Source organism: Salmo salar, chromosome ssa16, assembly GCF_905237065.1.
Source record: "Salmo salar chromosome ssa16, Ssal_v3.1, whole genome shotgun sequence".
Classification (NCBI taxonomy): Eukaryota; Metazoa; Chordata; class Actinopteri; order Salmoniformes; family Salmonidae; genus Salmo; species Salmo salar.
This window is the reverse complement of record NC_059457.1, coordinates 10,511,097-10,517,823: the sequence shown is the minus strand read 5'-3', so window position 1 is coordinate 10,517,823 and position 6,727 is coordinate 10,511,097. Positions and strand designations below refer to the sequence as shown.

The window sequence follows — 6,727 nt, the reverse complement described above, 5'->3', positions numbered from 1 at the left end:
ATATGTTCCAGTAAGCTTGTTCCACAGCCAATTTAAACCTCAGCAAACCTCAGCTCTCCTGTCATATACCGAATGTGACATTAAACGTGGCTGTCACGGTGTCTGATTCAAATACTGGCATTCCTTGAGTGACACAGTGGCTAAATCACATCTGAGATCTGAACCAAAGCAAATACTGTTTTGGTATAAGCAGAGCCACAATCGACTAGAATCTTTCAAGGCCTGAATTCAATCGACCCACTTTAGAACGCGTCGTGTCCTGTTTTCATGACTCACATTAATAAGACATCGTTAGTTTGAGGATCACTGGATCAAAAGTAATAAACAGACAGAATGACTCATGGATTTAATGCCAAAGTGTGAAAGCAGCAGGAGCGTCAACTTAATTCAGGCCAGGCATTAATGCTCTGTACTCCTGGGGTGAGAGAGACTGATTAAAGCTGTAATATCTATGACAGAACCCAGTCCCTGGTATGGCTATAGCTCCCAAACAGCACATTTAAAACACAGCATGGGAAAAATGTTATCATGCACATTTCTTGTCTGCTCAGACTAATTCAATGGATAGATCATTCAGTGGATAGATAGTAGTTCCTGATCGTGGACTACATGAAACAGAGGGCCGAGCATGCCCCCATCCACATCAATGGGGCTGTAGTGGAGCGGGTCGAGAGCTTCAAGAACCTCAGTGTCCACATCACCAAGGAATTAACATGGTCTATACACACCAACACAGTAGTGAAGAAGACACGACAACGCCTCTTCCCCCTCAGGAGGCTGAAAAGATTTTGCATGGGCCCTCAGATCCACAAAATGTTATACAACTGCACCATTGAGAGCATCTTGACTGGCTGCATCACCGCTTGGTATGACAACTGCTTGGCACCCGACCAGAAGGTGCTACAGAGGGTAGTGCGTACGGTCCAGTCCATCACTGGGGCCGAGCTCCCTGCCATCCAGGACCTCTATACCAGGCGGTGTCAGAGGAAGGTCCTAAAAACTGTCAAAGACTGCAGCCACGCAAGTCACATACTTTTCTCTGCTACCGCACGACAAGCGGTACAGACAGGACCCTGAACAGCTTCTACCCCCAAACCATAAGACTACTAATAGTTAACCAAATAGCTACCCGGACAATCTGCATTGACCCTCTTTGCACTAACTCTATTGACTCATCACAAAGGCTGCTGCTACTGTTTATTATCTATCCTGTTGCCTAGTAACTTTACCCCTACCTATACGTACCCCTGCACATTGACTCGGTACTGGTACCCTGTGTATATAGCCAAGTTATCGTTACTCATTGTGTATTTCTTCCTTGTTTCTAGATTTTTCTCTCTGCATTGTTGGGATGAGCCCATAAGTAAGCATTTCACTGTTAGTCTACACCTGTGGTTTACAAAGCATGTGACAAATAACATTTGATTTGATTTGAGACAGTCCATTCAGTAGCCTACTTCAGCCCTAGAAAGACTCTGGGATCTAGAGGGGGCAGGTTTGGTGCTGCTGGGAGACCTGATTTATAATCCTATAACTCTTACTGAAGGGCATACCTTCATTGTACTCATCATCATTATCGTCGTTCATGGCAGCGGTTTCCTCAGGGCTCTTACTCTTACTCAGATATCTCCCGCGAGAGGAGACATAGAAAAGGGTTAGGGTTCTGGCTGAGGCTAGGGTCAGGGTTGAACCGGGATGTGAACATTAAGCTAGGGTTAGGCTTGTGGTTAATGTTGGTATCCTTTCAAATAATTTAGCTCAGGTTAATTTAGCTTGCCTGGTGCAATGGAACCAATGGAATAATCCCTAAAGTGCAACTGCAAACCCTGTCCGTCTGGCAAATTCACTGCCCAAAGTATTTGAAAGACAACTACTTTTTGAAGCCAGACGTGTTAATGTTATGGGGCCAGAGGACATGGGTGTGCTAATGGGGTCCGTGCTGCCCAGAGCCTCATCATCATTAGGGCTAATTAGCCAACGCTGCTAATAGATTAGTACCATTAACAGGAGCATGAGAAACAGAATGAGCTACATGGATATCAATGGAATAGAGAAAATGAAATGGAAAAAAACTCAGGGTAACATACAGGATAAAATATTCCAACAAAAACATCCATAGTCAAGTGTGCACAAGTAGAGCACTGAAAGGTAATAAATAGGAGGAAATCTTTTTAATTGGCATCATTCACACTGTCCATAATAGACTGTAATTTGACAATCCAGGCTAGCAGGTTAGGAACTGGAAGTGTTCCTTTAAAGTCTATTGAAAACAGTGCTTTTAAATAAGCAGACACAGTACCTGCATGCGCATAGCAGTATCTCATCTTTCCTCTGCTGCAGCATCTTCTTTCTCTCCTCGGCTGACTTGGAGAAGCGGCAGCACCTGAGCTCAAAGTCCTCCACCTCAGGGGTCACAACCTTTGAAGTCCCGCTGGCCCCACCCACATCCTCTGGGGAGAGGTTGACCTGGGAGACTATGCGATCCACAGGCTGGAGAGGAAGAGGAACAAAGCAGACCTTTTAGGGACTATCCTGGAAGTTGGGTCTGTCCAAATGTACTGTTGAAGTCAGGCATCCCACTCAAAACATTTTATAAGTAATTTGTGATATTGGCTCATAGGATGAATTGACCCTGAATTCTGTTTTAGTACTTCCCTATGTTAATGTACCATCCAAGGAGACACATAAGCTCAGATAAGCAGACACAAACACCTTATGAAGTTAGTGAGGTGGAGATGTGGGACTGACCTGTGTGAGAAAGGGTTTGTGGTGGGAGTGGGACTGGGACTGGATTGACCTGTGTGGGGAAAGGCACCACGATGCGTCCCACCAGGAAGTTGTCAGTGGTGACCTCTACAGAGTGGGTCAGCTGCAGGTCCTGGAGCACCAGATGGTCGGGAACCCGAGGAAACATCTCCCGATCTGATGGTCCTAAAGATAGCGAGAGGGGAGAATTATAATTATTTTAATGTTTACCTCATTTTCTTCATTGGCACTGACGTGAAAGAATAGGACAGGTGAACGGTATCACAATAAGTGCACAAGGCACTGGAAGCACACAAGTCATGGATCAATGGACCATAGGAATACTGACCATGGCATTAAGCTGGGAGTTGTTGGCCGGCTGTACAATGCCCAAGACGTTGGTTGTGTGCATGACTTCCACTGAGAAATTGGGCGGCCAGCTTGCAATGCGAGAACCTTGTACGGGTGACATACATGTAAATTCAAGCCCATAGAATATTCATGAGAGGTGTACTTTCTACACTGTATTTGGATGTCTTGTGTTTAGAGAAAAGCCTGAAGAGTCGCTAACTGTTTCAGCGTAACCGCTGAGGGGATGTCTATCTGCATGTTGTATGCGTGTTACTTTCCCGCATGCTCTTAGCCCAACAGATACTATGGCCTGATGCAGAAAACAACAACAAAACTAGTAGGGACGACAGATGCAATTTATTTTCATAGGAATATTAACATTGATGAGGAAGCCAAACTGTTGATTAATGTCTCCTTTCCCAGTTAAATACATTGCATACATACGTAAATGGAGTAGTTCTGACAGCTAGGAGAGAAATTAGGATACTGGATGAGTTTTGGGGCCTCACTGTTAAAGTGGAAAAAGTGGTTGTGTTGGTTGAGGTGTGGCCGTGCCTCGGGCCCGGGGCCTCCAGGGCCCATGTTATCCTCCAGCAGGGGCTCCCTCTGCCTCTCCTCTCTCTCCCCTCTGGGCCCCCTCACTGATGTTCAGAGACATATGGCATGTGGGACACGACGTGTACTGCTCCAACCAGGAGCGCAGGCAGGAGCTGGCCACACAAAGGCATTTATATATTCTACATTTACAATACCAGTCAAAAGTTTGGACACACCTACTCATTCAAGGGTTTTTCTTTATTTTTACTATTTTCTACACTGTAAAATAATAGTGAAGACATAAAAACTATGAAATAACACATATGGAATCATGTAGTAACCAAAAAAGTGTTAAACAAATCAAAATATATTTTATATTCTTCAAAGTAGCCACCCATTGCCTTGATGACAGCTTGCACACTCCTGGCATTCTCTCAACCAGCTTCATGAGGAATACTTTTCCAACAGTCTTCAAGTAGTTCCCACATATGCTGAGCACTTGTTGGCTGCTTTTCCTTCACTCTGCAGTGCAACTCATCCCAAACCATCTCAATTGGGTTGAGGTCAGGGGATTGTGTAGGTCAGGTCATCTGATGCAGTACTCCATCCTTCGCCTTCTTGGTCAAATAGCCCTTACACAGCCTGGAGGTGTGTTTTGGATCATTGTCCTATTGAAAAACAAATGATAGTCCCACTAAGTGCAAACCAGATGGGATGGTGTATCGCTGCAGAATGCTGTGGTAGCCATGCTGGTTAAGTGTGCTTTGAATTCTAAATAAATCTCTGACAGTGTCACCCCCACACCATCACACCTTCTCCTCCATGCTTCACTTTGGGAACCACACATGCAGAGATCATCCGTTCACCTACTCTGCGTCTCACAAAGACATGGCGGTTGGAACCAAAAATCTCAAATTTGGAATCATCAGACCAAAGGAGAGATTTCCACAGGTCTAATGTCCATTGCTTGTGTTTCTTGGCCCAAGCAAGTCTCTTCTTCTTATTGGTGTCCTTTAGTAGTGTTTTTTGTTGTTGCAGCAATTCAACCATGAAGGCCTGATTCATAGTCTCCTCTGAACAGTTGATGTTGAGATGTGTCTGTTACTTAAACTCTGTGAAGCATTTATTTGGGCTGAAATTCTGAGGCTGGTAAGTCTAATGAACTTATCCTCTGCAGCAGAGGTAACTCTGGGTCTTCCTGTCCTGTGGCGTTCCTCGTGAGAGACAGTTTCATCATAGCGCTCAATGTTTTTTGCGACTGCACTTGAAGAAACTTTAAAAGTTTTTGAAATGTTCTGGATTGACTGACCTTGATGGACTGTCATTTCTCTTTTGCTTATTTGAGCTGTTCTTGCCATAATATGGACTTGGTCTTTTACCAAATCTTCTGTATACCAACCCTACAACACAACTGATTGGCTCAAACGCAATAAGAAGGGAAGAAATTCCAAAAACGTACTTTTAACAAGGCACACCTGTTAATTGAAATGCATTCCAGGTGACTACCTCATGAAGCTGGTTGAGAGAATGCCAAGAGTGTGCAAAGCTGTCATCAAGGCAAAGTGTGGCTACTTTGAAGAATCTCAAATATAAAATATATTTTGATTTGTTTTACACTTTTTTTGTTTACTACATGATTCCATATGTGTTATTTCATAGTGTTGGTGTCTTCACTGTTATTCTACAATGTAGAATATAGTAAAAAATAAAGAAAACCCTTGAATGAGTAGGTGTGTCCAAACTTTTGACTGGTACTGTATATATTGTACATTTATATAGCACTTCCACATTGGATGGTGGAGAACTCACATCATTCATTCAGTATCAGTTGATGTCCACCAGCCAAAAAATATTTGACCCAGCCATTTAAACATCAATATATACATATTCAACAGCCTTTGCAAACGAAAACAGATAGATGTTGCGTTTGTTCAAATGTGCACAGAGTGGGGGGGAAAAAGTTACAGTTTACAGACAGCTGCTCACTTGTGGAAGAGATGTCGAAACGACAGCTTGCGTTCTGTAGTCGTTGAGTCCCAGCAGATAGCACAGTCATCATTGTCGGCTACCAGCTCATTAGAGGTGGCCACAGCAAACCTGCAATCAACCAATCAGCCACATATTTAGACAAACACTTTGTCCATTTTCTTCTTAGATCACGGAAATCCATTTTCTGCTTTCATTTTGCCTTCAAATGAGCCTCAGAGCATAGATAGACACAGTATAAAAGGTGATTGAAACACGTACTGTAGGCTACACACGTACTGCCACACTCTTTGAAGACGGATAAAGCTAGCGGATTGAACAACAAACCTGGCCTCCATGTTGTGGATGACGCGGAGGTAGTTCTTGTGGCGACGGACTTCGTCAAGCAGGTAGCGTAGATCACCAGGCTGGCCATGGAGAGCCAGATGGTACTGAACAGCTGAGAGGTTGGAGGGGTAAGAAGGGGAGAGAAAGAAGACATTACGGTTACAACAAGAAGGGACCTAAAGACGAAAGGACATTAGTAACATCGCTAGTAATGCAAATACTAATAACAGATGTGACAGAACATCTGAGGATAGGGGGTTGAACTGTGGATGTGGTGCGTGAGGTCCAGCCCCAGCAGAGCCAGCTCCATCACAAAATCAGTGGAGTAGATGTATGATACCTTACTCTAGTCCCCTCATGGTTCAGGTCCCACAGGTGGATAGAGTACCTGGAGGGAGCAGGAACATGTGGTTCAGTGTGTGTGTGTGTGTGTGTGTACCCTTTTCAGATGTACCACCAGTTGGTAATGGGTTCATACAAGATATGCATTATTTTGGTAATTGCCAGCACAATCACTTACCGGATAATGACATGTCCGGTTCTAACGGACAACAGTATTCACTGAAAGGAAACATGAGAAAACAATGAAAACAGAGAGCGTCATCAGATAAGTTCATGCTGTATACATAAAACAAAGGTAAGAGGATCCAACAGAATTTTTAAAGTCATCTCTTTATTAAAATGCATCGGGAACCACCCGGAAACCATTTTGTCATTGATAAGCACCTACATTTAAATACATTGGCTGTACATTAACATTCTATGCAGTGCATTCGGAAAG

At 43.7% G+C, this 6,727-nt stretch overlaps 1 pseudogene; it reads right to left on the bottom strand.

Moving 5' to 3' along the window:
* Positions 1 to 1,914: 1,914 nt before the first annotated feature.
* Positions 1,915 to 6,498, bottom strand: LOC106573272 (E3 ubiquitin-protein ligase AMFR-like; annotated as a pseudogene).
* Positions 6,499 to 6,727: the final 229 nt, after the last annotated feature.